We start from the raw sequence: 20,666 nt of genomic DNA, 5'->3' as shown, positions 1-20,666 counted from the left end.
CAGGTGGAGTGTAGCGAAAGTTTTTATTAAAACAAAACGAGGTAGAGACTTGAAGTTACTCATTGAAGAACGCTCCTGTCACATCTCCTGAGCTGCGAGGTGATTACCTACTCATAGCATATGCAGAAAAGGAACAGAAACAAAGAGGGAGCATGCCATGAGGAACAGAATGGAAACACAAATCATTAGGAAGAAAGAGAAAATTTAATAAAAGGAAACGGCTACTCAGAGGAACAAGAACAAGTACTAGGAAACTACGAAAATAACAGGAGTTGCAGAAAGAGCAAGTGTCTGGTGGGACTCAATGGTCTTGCTAGGAAAGATGATGCTAGTTCTCCAAGGCATGTTAACAAAACTTGGTTTGAAAAGCAACCCTTCCTGTGAAGCAAATTTCCAAAGAGCTGTGAGAAAGGCAATTGAGGGAACTCAGTTACCCCTGAAGCTTATTCTCGAGCTCTTTTTTTCTGTTCTTCGGAAATGACATAATACATCCCTTCACCTTTCTCTATCTGGATTTTATCTGCATTCGTTAACAGTTGCTTTTCTTTTCATAGCCCATCATCAAAATTTTAGCAGGACTATTCCTTCTTACTCTGTGGTTGGTTTTATTATGTCAGCTTGAAGAGAGCTCCCTTTGCTTTGCTCCCTTCTAAACCTCAATTTATTAAATTCCCTTAAAAAACCTCCAAAATATTAAAGCATTAGTATCAAACACTAATTTTCAATGGAGTTGGGCCAGAGAGAGATTCTACCCTTCTGTCAGTAATAAGGAGTCTCAGCTTGAGGCAAAAAATTTAACACTGGCCTTATTCAAAGAACCAGAAATATCTGAAATAAAGATGAACTCTGCATACAGATTTATATTTAATGCTATTTGATAAGGCCTTAGAGTGAAAACAAAAAAAAATATGAGGGAGAAGGGAACTAGGCTATACTGACATCTCTTGCAGTGCTCTCCCATGTAATGCTTGCCAAGTCTGAAAAGATTTAGCAAGTCAGATGCCCCAAATTATTTGTTTAATGAAAAATGATATTCCTCATATGGCAGAGAACCCTTTTGGATGTTCACTACATATGAAGAGGTCCATAATCCTCCAGTGGAAGAGATTAGAAAAAAAATATTGTCTATTTTGTGAAGACATGAGCAAAAACAGCATTTCTGAATGTTAGGTGAGCTGCCAGCTCCTGCAGCCTCTGAGGCTAGCATATCAGAACCTAAGTGCTCTTCAAGGCAGACAGAACATCTGATCTTTTAAAATAATAATAGAGATGTAAGTGCATTTTGTAAGACTTGTTTAGAAACCCACAGCCACAATGCCATGAAAGCTGATTTGTTTGTTTTTTACTTACAGCAACAGCTTTGTGAGACAAAAGGGGAACAGAGCCACCACGCCAGGGTTTATAGTTACTCCTTGGGAAAGACAAGAAGGGAAGTTGTTGCTATTTGTATGCAACCTGCAAGCCTGCAGCTGCACAGGAATTGTTTACACTGGAAACCTTCCACACAGAGCATCAGGCTATTGTCTTGATTTTTTTAATGAATATTCTGATGTACACTAATGAATACTAATTACGGTGAGAAACCACTGATGATTCATGAAAGGAGAATCGGCGAAGACGATAGTAAGAGCAAGTCATTTGCGCACTCATATATTTCTACCCTGGTCTTGCATTTCTGGGTACAAAGAGTACAAAACTTAGCAAATGTCCTACCAGGGCAGCATGAAAAAAGGGAGTCACAACATCACACCCAGATGAGAATCAGTGCCAGTGGCTGCCTCAAAAAGCAACTGCCTTTCCACAAATAGCGACATACCGCACAACCACTATAAAAAGCTCCTTTTAAAGAGCTTCTCTTTACAACAAAGAGAATACAGTAACAGGGAGTTAAAATTGCCAATATTCTTAGCACTTTCCCTAAAACCCCAGGTCATTCTCATATGTTTGCGCTTTTATGAGAAGGAGAACTTGGTATTTCTCACTGGAAAAACCTAACCAAAGAAACCTTCAGGCAACCAGTATTTCTCTAAGGTGATTTTTTTTTTTCTTTTTCGGGGGGTGGGTAACTGACCTTTTAATGTAACATCCAGTGCTATGAATTATATTAACAACATTAGACAATAACAAAGGATATAGATATTTAACACCAGATGAACTGAAGTTGATACCAGTTAATGGTATTGACTGAAAAAAAAATAAAAAGTGCAATTAACTCATGCTTTTATAAATTGCCTGGTAGCTGTTTGAGAGAGCAAGATTTGGAATCAATTAACTCTCAACTGATCTCCCTATTATGACAGATTTTTAAATACAACCTGTGCATTTTTTGAGCAGTGGGAGTGCACTGACATTCATGCAACAGATCTTAATTTGGTCCCTCACAGTATTAAGTTTTGGCAGTTTATTAGCTCATTAATTATGTCCCTGGTAGCATGAATATTAAGGATTAACTTGACTGAGCCTATCAGATTCAGCTCACTTTAGGCATTTTAGTGTGGATTTGCCATGGATATACAGCAGGCTGTCTAACTAACTTGAGGCAGCATAAGTATCTCTCACTTTTTCTTATTCATTTGCCACTCACATCTTTTTTTTTTGAATAAGCATCTTCAATCATCAGACCCTTTCTTTCAATATACCACATCACCCCATGAAAAATGCATCCTCTTCCTTCTTAACCAAAGACCACTTTTCCCCCCAGCAACTCCCAACGCAATTTTCTGACCGCTCACACGGAAGCAGCAGCCTGACCCGTGCTTACCCCCCAGCAGAACTGCTAGTGCTGCAGAAGGAACTATTCGAAGCCACACCAGCCGTTTGGTACAAAATTGCACAGAGAAGTCACAGCCCTCAGCCTGACGGTAAGCGGGAAAGCTGCATGCGTATTCTCGAGCCCCCTTTCCAACCGGCTTTGAGCAGCAGCTACATGTCACAGAACTTTGATGCCTGTTCTCTCCGCATTTCCACTTGCAAACAGACAAAGCTCCTCATTCAGAATTAAGTTTCACCATCAGGTGCTTTTGCTTTCCAGTCACTGCGCTTCCTCATACAAATCCAGCAAGCACAGAAGGGAAAAGCGTGCTTGCCTTGTCTCCTCCCCTCAAACAGCTCTGCATGCTTCTAATTTTCCTTTTCTTTTTTTTTTTTTTTTTTTTTTTGCCCCCCCCATGATTCGGCATCAGAAACAGCTGTAGCCCTCCAACAGGGGCTTCCTTAAAACCTTGTGCTCCGCAGCGGGGAGTTGCACGCCGGGACGCTCGCCCGTGCGGCGCGGAGCGGCTCCCTTGCTGCAGTGCAGGCTGCCACCTCACTCCCTTACTCCGAACTTTCAATGCAGGAATTCAGCGCGGTGCCGCCCCCCAAAGCAGCACTTACCTTAATCTTGCGGGCACAGCTGGAGCATCAGTCAAACCAACAGTGATCTGGGGCCAACCTAAGTTTCAATCAGTGCCCTCCGGGTAGCCGCATGCTGCGCTGCCTTGTTTGTTTGTTTGTTTATGTTGAACTCTTCACTGTCTAAAGGAGAGAGAGAGAAAGAGAGAGAGAAAGATAAGGTGAAATCCTGCGGTTCCTGGGGCGGGAGGGAAGGAGCACCCACGCAGCGCTTCAGAGCACGAGACCCTCAGCAAGCGCGCGCCGGTCTGGGCGGTCGCGTAGCCGCTGTGATAGGCTGCTGTCACGTCCCCGGAGCCGGGAGATGATCATTGACCTGATTAGCTCTGAGCGCTCCCCGCACGCCGCGAGCGCGCGGAGAGGATGGGCGGCGCGCGAGGGGAGCGCGGGAGGCAGCAGGCCGCTGGGGAGGCTCCATCCTTGCACAGGGACGGACGCGCTGCGGCCGAGGCTGCGATCCGCGCCAGGGCTGGGCAACGCGCTCCAACAAGCGCCGCCGCCGCCGCTCAAGGTGCCCAGGCGGCCGGCGAGCAACTAGAGGCTGGTGCAGCTGTTTCGTAACACCAGCCTCGCTGTGCGAGGTGCTTGGGGAGCTCAGGGATGAAGGGGATTCGCGCATCTGCCTCTGGCCCCGGGGACAATAGAAGTTAATGGGCAGAATAAGTGGAATTAGTCTGGTGGGCTCACGTTAGCCCCCAGATGGCAACCAGTCACCATGGAAAGAAAAGAGAAAAGAAAGCAAAAGCAAACAGAGTAGAATTATTAAAGAAATCTATCTGATAAGCTGAATAAAACGTAGACAAAGAATGCCACATCATTGCAGAAAGGACTCTTGAAAGTAGAGGCAAAAATCACATTTGCGTATAAGCACGCAAATATACAGGCTCTCTTTTACTCTTGCAGTGGAAGGATAAATCCCAAAGAATGCATTTAAAGGGCCTAATTTGCCTTTCACTTACACTGAAATAAATCTGATTTTTCAACTTAGACTTAAAAAGGCAGAGTGCTAGAAGAATGAGGCATATTTGTTGCACATTTTTGCTTCTATGAAACTCTTAGAAAAACTGATTACAGAAACTAGTCTTTTGTATTATAGGTATCCAGACTGCTGTAGTCAAATCAGTCCAGCCAAAGCATCCTCACCTGCTATTTGCCTGTTTCATCGAAAAGAGCTTATCAGCCAGCTGACTCAATTCTCTATTCTTATTTATCCATGGAAGTATCAGTTTCTGACTACAAGAGAAGTTCACAAGGTAACGTATTTGCTAATGACGGTCTCATGCACCAGCAGCAAATGGAAATTATTTTATTCTGATAGCAACTAAGGGATAAGATTTGCTATATTATTTGCGCTAGTTCTCCAAAAAATTGCTAGTTGAGCTCTATGAATGCTGAAACAAAGATAGTCATATATTGAAATTCTTAATTGAAATTATTCAGAGTCTGTTTGTATTCATTTTTCAGCTAAATTAGTATCACTGTATTTTAGTAGGATGAGTAGTCAACAAAGCAATTTCTAAGTTGTTCAATGACAGGGGAAATAAATTGCATACTTATTTTTTGCTGGTGTGCACACCAGAAATCTAACCAATACAGGGAGGGGAAAAAAAAAAAAAAAAAGTAATGTGTGACTCGCATCATCAGAATTAACAGAAAAGTTTTCATCTCAAATTTCACTTAGCAAGCCACAGAAGATGCAATTCTTTAATTCTTTCTCCAACTACAGCTATCTGGGAAAGGCTCAATGCATTGAAGTTCCCTTTGTTTCCTCTACTGTCCTTTAGAAGAGCCAAACAGATATTTCCTAATAGCTGTAGCTAATCATTTTCACGATCCTTCTCTAGAATCGGGAAGTGCTTCTTTCTTTAGAGAGCTCATAAGATTCTCCACATATTCTAGATAGTAAGATCGGTTTTGACTATTTTCATAGTCAGATAACAACCTTTTTAGAACATAGTTTATCTTTCAATATAACTTACAGAGTATTACCATTTTGCCTGGGACTAATAATAACAAAATAATAATTAATCAAAGGCAGGGGCCTTTACACACATTAATCTAAAATGTAAACACATTCTTGAGCTTGACTAAACGGGTTTCATGAGCCAAGACTGAGGTGACTTGCTGATACAAACCCTCACTAAGGCTGCTTTCCTTAACCATAATTTGTACCACAGAACGGGCAGCAAGTCATCCCAACACTTCTGATCTTATTTGTTCTGACATGACATCCCTAACGGAACAGGTAATCCACAAACACACTTTCTATTATTTATGATTTCAAACACAATCAAAGAAATTAACTATGAAAGAGACCTTACTAAGAACATCTTGACAATTTCTTTGCTATTGTTGAAAAACTCCTATTTCCGGTTTATTAATGTTTTGATTAGTTCAGTCCCAATTCTCCCTCATCATGGCATTTCCAGCATTTTTCTTAATATACTGTTCTGCAATTTTATATATTTCCATGTCAGGAACATTCTTCCTCTTATTACCCTGTATTCAAACCCCTTTCCATCTTATACTAAAAATTCCAGTCCTATAATATTGTTTTTCTCCTCATTTACTCTCCAATTTGTCTTTTTTGTGTTTAAAAGTCAATATACATTAGAAGTCCATAGCACATAACTGAATTATCTTAATCGCTTTTTACTGCAAATAAAGCTCTGAAAAAGAAAATAGTTGATCCAGAAAAGGGAGTGAACCACAAAGTGACAAAATCTGCAGTGACAACATGATTTAAGTTTGCGTAGAACCCACTAAGACTTACTGTTCACTTGGACAACTGGGCAAAGCACTCACGTTTTCAACTCAGTGTTGACAAGAGGAAGCAATAATATGAATCATTTGTAAATCCTGCTGAAATCTAAATAAAAGACTGGAGGTGGTCGGTCCTATTACTAATCCTAAATATAACTTTTGTTTTTCATTCGGTTCTGATTACTCATCTAAATAAACAGACTGACATGTTCAGAAGGAGAGGCAAAAATGATCAGAATAGCAGGACATCTATAACGGTACGATTCATGTAAGAAAAATCAGGCACCCTTGTTGACTCATCATTCTAATACAAACAGGGCATTACATTAAACTAGTTCACAAAACATAGCAAAGGAAATACTTTTTTGCACAATCCATAATTAAGTTTTTGAATTCACTTCTACAAGTCATGACCGAAAGAATTAAAAAAATATATATGTGTGAGAAAATTTTGAAGTCGCAATAGGATTTAAAGTATATGCACAACATGTTTTTCTTTGTTTCAGGATAGTTGGTCAAATAGAAGCAAAAACATTACCTCATGGACAGGTCAGGATAATAATTTATGAGAAAAAAAATCCTCTGCTAGCTAGTATCCCTTACTGGTAAGTTTAAAACACCTTTATACTAACACAAAAAACATGATATTTTCATTGTCAAAGGCGATCAGATATTTGTATCTCATTAAAAATATAACTTAGATGTTTTGGGGCATATTTTAACAAAGGAGTAAATAGGGCAATTGAGCAAACTGAATGCCAAAATAAGCAAAATACAGAAGCAGCAGACTACAGTAATGTAAGGTTTCTTTATCTTCCTGTATGAATCTTCAGTTCAGAGACACACAGATTGATACTTAACCATGCATTACTTTAGACTAAGCAATACCTTTTAGTCTGGGGAAAAAAAAGAAAAAAAAAGAATCACCTACACACTAATAATTTTCAACTGGCCAATATAACACATTGTCAGTTGCCTCAGCCATGCTGCTGCTCAGGAACTCACTGTGATAAACCACACACCTACGATAAGTCAGTCATGTTTATCCCCAGAGCTCCAATGCACAGATTTGTCCTCTTTGGACTGTTAAAGAGATCTCATAGTATGAAAAAAGGGCGCCTAAAAGTGGCTCAGCATTTAAGCAATAAAAGGCTCAGCCTCATCCCTATTAATTTCAGAAGCACAAGCTGAGCAGACTCAAACTCCAGATTCTCATCTGGCTTACATCAGCGTAGGTGTGTTGATTTAAGTGGAACTCAGCAGCAGGTTTATGTATCTCTGAGACCTTGGATAAAAACAACTTGTCATCAGTGAATACCTGTTATTCACCAAGTATTGCATTTGAGAGATCAGCACTCCCACAGCATCTCCCAAAATTTCTGGTTAGGGTTTGGCTCACTTATAGACTTTCTTTTCAAACTTTCTGGCTGTGCTGAGCACAGGAAGGTTCTTTCCACCTTGGGAAGAGTGTTGTATTGAACATTCAGCATTAATTCACCAGCTTCTTCAACAGGCTGTTGACATTAAGATAAAGATGTTGCTTGGTTGGAAGAAAACAGTTGCCGTAGTCTGTGGATAACCACTCATTTCATCAGGATTTTCCATGGGTAGCTCTCCAAAGCGCTCTTGCCCTTTTCTGATGACTGTTCTCATGTCACTCACTTTATCTAGGCCAGGCTTCCAAAGATAACAAGTACAACATAGTGCTCTAAGGCATTTTTTTATGCATCATACATTCATTGTACACATGTGTACATTCATTGTACACATTTTCTGAGCTAGGGTGGTTGATCAACAGTTTTCATTATTAATGATCTTCATTTCTTTAGAGACGTGCCCCGATATTGGAGGCATTGAGGAGCCCCAGATACCGCTAGGCTTTAGGAAAGGCCCACAAAATGCATAAAGAAGTAAATGCAGATAAGAGGAGGAGAAAGAAAATAAAATTTGTAGGATTGCTAAATCTGTTGATTGGATGCAGAAAAAGTGCAGTCAAAATCTTTTGGCTTTTTTTCCACAGCCCTCTCTGGCTGAGGGAAAAAGATAGAATTGCTTTTGGCATCACATTCCAGGCTGGAAACAGTTGGATTGCTTAGGAGCAATGGATAAAATGGGGAGCAAAAGCAGAAGCTAGTACCTCTCTCACAGCACCCAGAATGAATCCCTTCCTCAAATAACATAACCTTGTTTTCTAGATCAACTCTACCATTCTGACAATGCCTTTTCTTCATTTTTACTCAAAAATAGAATAAGAAATTATACTCTGTACCACAGAAGAGTATGTCCAAGCACCAAGGTGAATTGAACATAGTTGTGAATAATTACAAACAGAGAAGCAGAACAGACAATCATTTGAATATGTTGCATGCTTACAGTACAATCTACAGCTATGAACTATAAGGGCAGCTTGCTATAACACGCAATCCCAAATCTAAATAGCCTGTTTGGTATCTCCCACTGAAGACCTCAAGATGATAAAAATGTACCTGCAGTATTGAGGGGAATTTTATCCCCTCTGAGTTAGTTTACCCGTGTTGAGTATTTCTGTCAGCACTCCACCAATGTGGTTCAACTGAAAAGAAGTTAAAACCTTACAGACGTAACCACAGGCACAGTTTGCTGTTACATGTGATTTCTGGTCTGGGTCTCCTTTCTGCTAGGGGCTGCTTGCATCCTTCAGGCATGACAGCAAAGCCAGGAGCGCCCCGTTTCAGCCCAGGAACTGCAATGGGGGGAGATGCAATGACTCAGAAACATTCGGTCCGAAGTACAATTCCTCCCTCACATCCTTCTTGTTCGGGTGAAGGGAACAGTGATTTGTGGTATTGCCTGTCTCAGCAGCAATTTACAGCAACTTCCCAGTAAAATCTCTGTCTGCTAAAATCCCTTTTGCCATCCACTTGCTTTGGCATTCAGGGATAGGAGAGAGAGAGGATACTGCAGAGAGAAGCATGCAGGGATGCGATATATTGCCTGAAACCACATAAATATCTTACACCTATCCATTAGCCTCCCTGTTCCAGCCTGCCTGAGCAAGGAGGGCTTGCTTGTCCCCTTGATGGGGACAAAACTGAACTGCAATTTAGTCTTGGGATTCTCCCTGGCATTTTTATAGCTGAAACCTGCTCTGCTACTTACTCACACTATACTATAAATCTAACACACTTTAAGGGCCACATTTTCAGAGTCATAAACCATCATATCAGTCCATTTTTCAGGGGAAACCATAGGGCTTTTATATTGCCTAGGGAAAATCAGATCCTAGGAGGTGAGAACATTTCTGCCTGAGGTTGTTCAGAGACTGTTTGATTTCTGAGAAAATGTACAGAAAGAATGTAGTAACAAATATAAATATTAATTAAAAACAAAATTTTGAGCAAACGTAACCTGCATTGCTCTGAGCAGTTTTTAATCTTTGGGGGCTTTTCTTTCTTTTTTAATTCTTATCCTTGTCAGCCTTTCCTCATGGGATGCTCTATTCCCTTTTGCAATCTGCTCCTTTCATAGACATATTATGTCATCTTTTAATCTGACTTTTTATTCTTATTCAAATATCTGTTTCTTTCTGATCAAATTAGTTTTAATATATTGTTCTCTAGATATAGAAAACACTTCTTTCTTTCCCTAAGCTGCTTTTTCCAGTTACTCATTCCTTTCCAATGTCTCTTCCAAACCTATGTAGGAGTACTGCAAACTCCTCCTATGTTACTATGTTTCTCCACCAAGGATTATTTTCTGGATCTCTTTTAACATTCCTCCTTCTTGTTTCCTTCTTATTTTGGGGAGTGGTTGAAGGAGAAGATGCAGGGAGAGTAACAGTTGCATGTTTTTTTTTTTCGATATCTACACAAAACCACTTTCATAAGGACAAAAGTGCTGCCAGAATTACTTTTAGCATCACATTCCCCCAGTTACTGTTTAGGAGGATCTGGATGACTGGAGCTGAGATACTTTGTCCAGGGCACAAATGCTATGAAGAAGTCTGACTGGAAAGTTTTTTATTTCTTCTTTCCCTTGCTGTACATGCTGAGAATCAAGTTTTTTTCTCAGATAAAAGACATCAGAGTTTCAGTTGTACAGGACAACTATCCTTCTGCAGATCAAGTAGCAAAGAAGGCTACACTAAATGAGAGTACCCACCAAATTATTCTGAGGCTAAGCTCAGAAAAATCAGGCTGAGGGCCAACCAGGCGAGTGCTCTCCCTTCATGCACAACAGCGCTGGCTGGCAGTGAGGCCGTGCTCCGCTATGGGAACACTCCAGCTGTCTGATGCCAAACTGCCATCAGGCCAGAGGACAGGGCTCTTTCCGTGAGGCTGAACAGCTCAGGACTTACAGAGCCTTTCAGGAAATACAAGCATGATGTCAGGAACGCATAGCGGGACAAACACCCCCTAAAGCGCTGCACTACATCCACACGGTAAGTGGTTCTCGTGGTGTAAAGAGGCTGAGCTTTCTCATGCATGCAGGTGATACCCTTGGATACTGAGGAACGAGAGGCTTCCAATCTAGCACACAGACACTGATTAGCGGTGAATAGATTAGGTCTAACCCTGCACAATTTTCTTCTCCTTTGTACTGCTCACCTCATTAACTCCTCCCATTCTCTCCCATTACAGGCAGTATGTTACACGTTAGGATGTCATTAGTTTGCTTATCTATCGGATTTAATATTTGTGAGCAAAATCATCACCGTCCTCGGCAACTATACGTTAATTCTCATTGGGCTGGTTTTGATTCTATCTGGCAATTTGAAAACATCAATCTTACCGGTCTTGGTGATTACTAGGATTCCAACAACCATCAGAGACAGAAGAATGAAAAGGCAAATAATATGCAAAAAGGTCATCTTAATCACTCCATCCTAAAATCATTATTTCTGATGGAATATATCAATACTAAAAAAAGTTCATAAGACACACAATCAGACCATGAAAATGAATATGAAACTGAGTTTCAGACCGCAGGAAAGTGATGGGACAAGAGGAGAACAGAGCAGGAGAAGCCTCCTCTTCCCAGGAGAGGAAAATCCTTCTCCCAAGCCCACGCAAAAGCCTTCTCAGCCGGACTGCCTTCACTCAGGGAAGCAGAGGCAGTTGTCCCGCAACATAACCCTGGGCACAGAAGGGATAAAGAAGTAGTGCTTTAAATATCCTTCATGGCAGCTTGTGCTGAAAGCCAGTAGAGAGCACGCTGGAAGAGTGGCTTTGTTACGGGCTTGCTGTGGAAGCGCGTTGGAAGAGCACTTGCTTCCACAAAGCTCAACTGTCCTCCATCTCTCTTTAAGATGACGCTCTTTAAGACAGTTAGCTAAATAATACAATTTGGCCTCTAGTGGTTAAATCTAATAGAATTCTCCCGCCACAGAAGACAAATGAATCATATAAAATACGTTTTAAAAAATCTGCAGGTTAATAATTATACATTCTCTGGACAGGAATTACCATTATGTGATCATACTCATTTGGGACCATTAGCCTCTCTTACCCCTGGTCCTGGATATAGAGGAATGAAAGATGGCTTAATTACAGCACTAGGAAATTACCTCCCTTTTGGAGGAGGGGGAGAAGATGGTGTTATAATCACAATACAATGCTGAGACTGTAGGATATTACCTTAAAATATTTATTCTCAGTTACTCTTAGTTCCATTTGCATTTGTAATAAGTAGTAATAAGTAATGTTTAAAAGACATTCGTATATATGAAATCAGATTATAAGAAAGTTGAAGCCCAAAGATATAGGCCTCACTTGCACCTTCACAGACTTGCATTTTCTCTTGTCATTCATTCTGCAGTTCATTTTTGGTGTGAAATTGTTTAATACTAACATATTCTGTTAAAAATGGCAGCTGAAAAATGGAAACTCTTAAATGGATAGTATCCTAAGTAAATGTTACATATTCGTTCATGTTAATTTGTTCCTTTATAAACATAGCCAACTTATCACCTATCTGCAGACCATCAATACTGATTATTAACCAGAGTTTGTAGAAAACCTGGCTTGCTTTTTTTTTTACCCCATATTCATAAGGGCACTTCTGAGAATAATAATTACCCTACTTATACTTCATCTAGTGCTTCTCATCTTTCAATGATCCACAAACATTAATTCACTGGTTATCTTCACACCAGCTCTCATCATTCCCATTTTACAGATAGAGAACCATTAGCAGAGAGGGTACTGACCTGCCTCAGGTCATGAGGAGTAGGGTAAGGGGAGAAGGATAAAAGCAAAAATGATTATAACTGGAAAGAAATGGAGGCAGATGGGACAGCTATGCTGATGGTTCAATTATCATAACACTGCAGCAGCAAACATAACATACCACTGATGAGGAGACAGTGCTAGTCCTACTGTGTGTTATACAGTCACTCAAAGTCCAAACTATCCACAAGTCAAAAGAAACTGACAAATAAAACATATTGTGTACTTCTTTCTTTTTCAGTTATTTTCTTTTTTAAACAAAATGTGGATGGTTTCTAGAGATAGGCAGCATCTTAAAAGACGGTGTGAGCACAAAACTAAGCTCAGGAAACCAGAAACTTCTAATTTACTGATCACCTCTCTTAAACCTTAGCTTTCTGCTTTCCAAATAATCTCTTTTTAAATTTTTAGCAATCCTATTTACATTTTTTATTATTTTTATGATGGAAAATTACTTTTAATTCTGACCAAGTACATTTCCAGAACGACTGCAGGTAAGCAGACTCTTCTACCTCAGGGATACTTGGGAACATGGTATAATATTGTTGCAGGGTACTGCTGACAGGAACATTTTTCGTTAAAGCTTTAACAGATATATCAGTGCTTGGAATTTAGGATGCTGACTGGGGATGTGAGACATCCGAGCTAAATCCATGAACTGAATGTCTGAGTTATCTAACAGCAAAAACTGTGCTCTGTGAGGTGGCAGATAGCGACCAGGGCAGTGATTTTGGATTAGGTCCTGAATCCTAACAAGGGTACTACTTTTAGGATGACTTATATGCCTCTAATATTCTACAGGTTGTTTGAACTTCTTGAATAAGTTCAGCTCTTTGCTCCACAAATAGCCCTATTGAATAGCAGATATGGTAAATAGTTGTTCCAGTTGCACTTATTTCAAATGAACTACTTCGGGAAGCAAAATGTAACTCAAAAGCCAGAATAATCCTGTTTGTTAATCAATATTGCTATGCTTCAAATATTCCCCAAAGCAAAAGATCATCTACTTCCTTGGAGAAGTGTTATTAATAAAATCTTGATTCTGAGAAGTTTTTAACATCAACAATATCTTTTCATATTTCAACCCCTTAGATGCTCAGGTTTTGTTCCATCCATCTCATTTATCTTTCTGAAACTTTCTTTTTCACATTTACTCTTTTTATTAGAAAATTAGCGTACGGTTATAAGGTTGAATACACCAAAGATCCAAGTAGGCATATGATGATTACTGTAAAATTGGGGGTAACTCTGGCCTTAAAATGCTCATTTAATATTCTGAATAAATTTCATGATTTCTTACACATCCATATTAGTGCTATTCTTTTTTTTCTATTCACTGCAAAAGTACTGCTGACTGGTTAAAACCTAGTAGCCAATTTAATCAAAATTGATACAAAGGTCTGTTTATGCAGACATGGCCATTTTGTACATAATACTGTATTGTGTTGAAAATTTACAGTAATGGCAAAGTTGTGAAGAAGTCTAGAATATACTCATGCATTCAAAACTCCCCACAATGGAATGATACCTGAAAGAGCAGCAACGTAATAAGAACAACAAGGAGAGAGACAAAGAAAAAAAAAAAAGTTAACACGGTTCACACTACACAAACATTCTTGTAACCCATGCTTGCCCTTCTCTAGTTACCCCTTCCCAGGAGATAACTTCTAGCAGCTTATACGCACTGCAGTCGCCACATATGCTTACCAACAAGCGACAGCACGAAGCAACGCGCCAGCCCCGTTCTCAAACTTCGTAGAAGGGAGAGCATGGCAAGTCAACCGGGAAGTTGCCTTAAAGTTGCCTGCAGCACACTAATCAGGATGATACTATTATTCTAGCGATTTCATCCAGTGACAAAATTTTTATATAGCTGCTGTGACATGGAAGTTGTCACGCAGAAATCACTGCGTGATCATAACGGATCACATATATAAGCACCAGCCTGAGGCAAATGATGCTTGATGAGGAGATAAAGGTATCATACTGTAAACAAATACTGCATTATTTTCTGTTAGTTTTGGTTAGGTTTGCTTTGTCTAGGCAGGATTGCTGGCAGTTTATACCATTAGGCCATTACCAGCTTTTACTGAATTTTGACCACTGTGCAGAAAGGAATTTATCAGACAAAAAAAGCACTCGACTCAGCTGCAGTGTGCCTGCGGGACGCAGCTTGGAGGAGCTGTACATGCCGCACACACAAATTCCAAGAATATAAGCCAGAAGCCGTGAATTTCTTCCCAAGGAAAGCATTACATCCACCTTTCTCTAATCTATTTAATACTGAAATGGGTCAGAAACCGTCTCCCCATCAGCTCTGTCTGCAAATCTTGCCTAAAACTTGCATCTTGCAAACAGCACCCCATTTTCACATATGTGCTTAATGCATTTTCCCAAACTGGCTTTTTGGTGAGCTCCAAAGGGTGGCATAGCTCAGGTGGGAAGGGAGCTCTGGAGGCCCCCTGGGCCATCCCTGCCATGGCAGGTGTCAGGGCACCACAAGGGCTGGCTGCTCCTTGAGGAGCCAGCAGCTGGGCATGGTAACAAGGCCAGCCAGGGCACTGTACCCAAACGGGGCGAGCAGGGTAGACCCACACATCATGGCCAGTTTCAACCAGGAGCTGCGATTGCCTGGAAAGTTCATGAACTTTCACAAACCTGGGTTGGGCCCAGACCAGGCCTGCTGAGGATAACCAAGGCCAGACATAGCCCTGTGATGGCCAGGCAGGGACGTGAGCATGGAGCAGGGATGTGAGGATGGGGCAGGACTATGGCAGGGCTGGACTGAGATGGAGTCAGGGCTGGTGGAAGGCCCCAGACCCAGTAAAGCCTGTTCGTGCTCTCCACGATGCAGCACATGCGCAGAACAGTGCAGGCTGACCACTGTCTTGTCCAGGTGAATACCCAGTGCCTCTCTGGGTGGCTGGCTACAATGTTTGACCGATTTCCCTATGAACGGTCCCCTTTCTGAACTTCTAGTCATTTTTCTCCTGTTCCAGCTTGCACTTGCTGCCTCCTGTCCTTTCACAGTACAGTCTTGAGAAGAGCTGGTCTGCCTGGTCTACTCCCTCCCTGCAGGCAGTTACAGACAGCGAAGCGATCTCCCCTTGGCCTTCCCAAGACTGAGCAAACCCAGTTCTCCACCTCCCTCCTCCTACCTTCTGTGCTACAACTCTTCTAATTATCCAGGCGGCTCTTGCCCAAACTGTCACCAGTATGCCCATGTCTTCCTTGCACTGGGAGACCAAAACTGGACCCAGTCCTCCAGATGTGGTGTCACAAGGGCTGAAGATGCCCTCCCTCAACCTGCTAGCAATTCCTCTTCCTAATGCAGCTGAGGACACTGGCAGCCACCTTTGCCACAGCGGCATGCTGCTGGCATCTGCTTAGCTTGCCCACTGGGACACCCAAGCCCTTCACTGTAAAGATACTTTGCAGCTAATAGGCCCCACAGGTGCAGAACCTTGTGCTTGCCTTAGGCATGGCTCCATTTGCTCCGTGAGCCCAGCAAGGAGTGGAAGGATGCCAGATGCCTTTTTCTTCAGACTGGGGCTCTGTGGGCACAGGTACAACAGGGCCATAAGGATTTTCACCTCTAAAAAGGTGCGGATCTCATTTACATGTCTCCAGACTTAATTTTACCAAGCAGGGAGGGAACTCTGAACTACCAGTTATGAAAACTTAATTATTGCTTTAGAAACTACTTTCTTTTAAAGAATACATATATATACACAGTTTATTCATTTGTATAAACTTGCCCTAAATATGCATCAAAAACTGCATAGCCTTATGCAGCTCGGTGCCATAAGTTAAATGAATGGTTATGATACATGGTACTTACTGGTACTTAGTTGTTGGGACTTACAAGTAAACTACTGTATCAGCTCATCTTTAATTAAAATTTGTTAATACAATGTGAATGTTGCTGATGCTAACATTTCCAAGTATTTAAGGTTATTCTAGGCGAAGCAGGAAAGTGCCATTTTTATTTTTCTAACACTCTATGTTTGCATAGGCTCTAGCTTTGTATTCTTTAACCAGGAAACAGCATGTAATTATTTTGGATGTCTTCTTTTATTGCTTAATTACAGCTATACAAAATGACATAAGTAAACTTTATCACACTGACATTTGCACAGCAGCACATTTGCAATCAACTGAGAGCATATTTGTCCGATGTCATTAATGATATAAAAGATACAAATTATTTATGATGAATATTAATAATAAAATACTAATTTATTGATGAAAACAAAGTATTAATAATAAATATTTCTGATCTCCATGACCATGACACCAGGATGAAATTGCTTTAATTTGGTTTAGGAAATAATTAAATACAGATATTTGTAGAAAAAACTACGCTGCCTTGTAAACACTAGTGAGATACATGTTTCAGAACAACCTCCAAGTAAGCAGCCGCATTAGAAGCATGTTGTAATAATGGATTAAGCTTCTGTAATGTATCATTGAACTGAGGTGAATTCTCAAAGTGCTACTTTTTCAGAAAAGGGATTATACATTATTTAAAGAGAGGCAAAGCCTCAGAGATGCAAAAATCCAAAATCTTAAAATAAAAATAGAAGAAAGTATCTGTCCTCTGTTTCATTTATTTTTCAAATCAGGTAAAAATAATCCCATGACAAGGAAGTGAGAGATTAACAGCAACAGGTGTCACTGCAAGAACCTTTTTTATAAAAGGGAACAAAGAATAATCAAATAACAGCTAATACAAAATCAAGTACCCAAGTGACTACAGACCTAACCTAACATTGTTTATTCAGAATAATGCTGTCAACAACTGTCAGTCTCTAAAAGTACATGGTACCCTTTATCCAATAAATTTTTGCAGTTTTTCAATGTCAAAAAAAGTGAAATAGGAAAGTGGCTTTCTAAATACCTGTGTACTTCAAGCATTTGAGGCTTTTCCATTCTTTATGTCTACCTTCACCACAACTTTTCAAGCTTTGCACTTTGACTTGCTCAGCTGGGAAATTAATTTCCTTCTTCTGCACATAAAAAATAATCTCAACTTTTTCCCAACAGCCTTTTGAAATACATAAGAAAGCTATAGCAACCAAGAGGTGACATCTGTATGTACTCTAATCTGTAGTATAATGCTTTCTATTCCCTTGCTTTATTCTTAACTTTTCAGACACTACCATATTCCTGATCAGTTCTCTTCCCTTTGATAAGCATGTATGTAAGATATGTTACTAGCTCTTTAATGCAGGTCTAATGCCACAAATCTCAAGAGTATCAAATTTTGTAAAACATCAAACACAAATATTCATGTTCCACAACATATGAACAATTTTATCTTCACCAGCAAGCAGACTGGAAGTGATTAAAACTCCCATAGACACCATATGGGCCCTAAATAGCTCAAGCACTGGTAGCTGCATAGCACAGCACAACGAACTAACTGTGGACTAGCTGCTCAAATATATTCTTTGCAATATTAAACAACAATTTAGATCATAGCAAGCAAACACTAAGTCGGAGATGAAAGGAAAAACACAGGACCCATCATCCCACCCCAAAAAGGAATATATAAAACACTTTCACAACAGTTTCAACAAAAGTTGTGCTAGTGAGATTAATGAGGCTACTTACAAGAAATCTGCAGACCAACACATTGAGGGCCAGGTCTTGTATATGGTTTGCCACAAGAATATCTCCATTTGAGCAACAGGAGCCAAAAGTGAACTCACTAAATCTCATCCTGATGTTTTTAAGACTGACACCTAAAATCATAATCATGTTCATAATCATAAATTATTCAAATTATTCCTGAATTACAGTCCTTGAAACAGTAAAAAAGACATTGCTAAAATATATATAGTGAATTAAAATAAGAAAATTCTTAATAACTTATTGTTACGATATGGATACATATACATATCATTAATATATGGATTTATGTGTAAGAAATTGGCATACAACATCCAAAACAAAAGTATTCTGAAGTGTTTCAAAGGTCTACCTTGTTGGAAACGTAAAGATTTTTACAACTACAAGCCCCATTGTAGAGAATGTTGTACCATTCTTGAATACTTTGCAGCATTGTTAAAGCTGCACGAGCTCTCAAGAGAGATTTATCTCATTGAATATGTACCATCATAATTAATTATCTAATTTATGCTAGTCATTGACGCTACTGAGAATCATTATGAGAGAGAAACATCAGGAAGTTTTGTTCCACCTGAACACCTACACCATTCCCAAAATGTGATTTACCATTCTTGGCTGGCATCTAGCTCTTCCTACTTCGACTATAAAAAGGGGATAGACTAAGTTCAGATACCAAAATTTCAGGCAGTAAATACTTAGCAAGCAGAATCCCACCATTACTTACTATTAGCTTCTTGTAAGAAAAGGTTCTGAAAAAAAATTGAGAAGATACTTTCTGGTGAAGTTCTCTGTTTCAGCTTCTCAGGCTTGCACAGCTGCACTCCCTAGCTTATCTAATCAAACAGATTAATTTCTGCAGTATCTTTTGAGCTAATATTATGTCATGTCACTTTATTACAACAATGATCGGGCAGTACATCTACAGTTTAAAGTTTACCTGGTAAAGAAAATGGAAAAATACAAATCATAGGGTATTCTTCCTTAAGAATCAAAATGCATTTTACCATTGATCAATAAATGAAGTCTCATAGCATGCCATTTAATTAGATAAAAATAGCTCTTTTATATACATGAACTTCAATGTTAAGTTTCTCAATTAATATTGCCTACCTAGTAAATGGTCATTTTTTTTTAAGTAAAAGCATAATAACAAATACTGGAGGCTTGAATCAAAAGAAGCCAATAAAGAGTTCCTTTGTGCTTATCAAAGCAGGCTTACCCAGCTTTTGATCTGTTTGCAGACATTCTTCATCTATGACCTAAACTGAAGGAGGGAATGGAGGAAGATGAGGAATAAGGTTATTTAAATTTTATTTTTGTAACTGAGATTTGTTATCCTCCTAATCATTAATTTCCCAGAGGCATGCTTTTGCCATAGGGTGCTTTTTCAGTACAAGGAATTAACACCCAAATCCCGCTACTTCTGCCTCTAATTAGCCCAGAAGTCCTGCTGCATCTGACGTAGCCTGACGTAGCAGGGCTAAAATCATTACAAAGAGAATGGACACAGCCTGTGTGATGCACTGTGAGTTGTTGTGCCTCTGTTGGGTTTACAGTTGGACTCAACAATCTTGAAGGGCTTTTTCAACCAGAGTGGTTCTATGATTTACAAAAAACAGCCTTACACTGTAATCCCACCAGAGGATAATGCTGCTCATTTTATAGATACTGGAAGAGAGAAAAAAAAATTATAGAGAGCTGCTGTGATTTCACTCCTAAAAGATCATTTAAATCAGATGCTAGCTGCTTCTGGACCCTATAAGGATATTCTGTGATTAGTTGTGAAATCCCATTGTAAAATCCTCAGTTCAGTATAAGCATGGATAGTGCAACTCTCACAGCTTTTTGCAGAACGCTCCAGGAGATCTGTTCTCCATTGCAGTCACCGGACACCACTTTGGGTCACACAGTGGAATCCTACCATGCCCTACAGCAGCTTGGAACTCAGCACTCAGAAACCTGCCAAATAAGAGTCATTTGGCCAATTAAAAGGTGTTTTCACTCCTATGCACATCAACACAAATGGCACACACATTCACACCTTTGACTTTACACATACTTCCCTATGAATGACCAAGGCAATTTTTTCTTCCCTATGAATGACCACAGAAATTTTTTCTTTAAGACAAGAGGAAGGAACCATGTATTCAAAGGAACTTCTATTGAAAATCAAAATCATAGTCTTCACATTTTCTGGGAGTGTTCAGGCATCACTGAAAACATATCCTGACAATGCCAAAATGAACTATTGTTAAATACCTTTTCCCATATTTTATTGGGAATATAAAATATTCCCATATTTTATATTGATCAAAAACTGATAAAAAGAAAATACATTTTCTCATTGAAACAAAACTTGATTTTGAAACCTTTAGACCCTGAAATAAAACAAGAATTTGTTATGCATGCCAATCTAATACTAGTTAAAAGAAACAAACATCACTTAATTAACAAATATAAAATACATATTTAAGTGAAAAAGGCTTGATACAGAGACCTTCTGAACATCCATAAATTGATGTAAAACAAAGAATAGTAATTTAAAGTGAATCCAATTTTAGACCTGGACCTGGCTTTCACTTTAGGCAGTCAGATGAAAAGCTCTGGGCCTCTAACTCTGTTATTTTCTGTTTACAATGCAGTATATATAAATAGAGGAAGGAAATATCA

Source organism: Tinamus guttatus, unplaced genomic scaffold (assembly GCF_059628265.1).
Source record: "Tinamus guttatus ecotype Peru unplaced genomic scaffold, ASM5962826v1 Tinamus_guttatus_pri_ptg000222l, whole genome shotgun sequence".
Lineage (NCBI taxonomy): Eukaryota > Metazoa > Chordata > Aves > Tinamiformes > Tinamidae > Tinamus > Tinamus guttatus.
The sequence above is the reverse complement of the archived record's forward strand: the minus strand, read 5'-3'. Positions refer to the sequence as shown.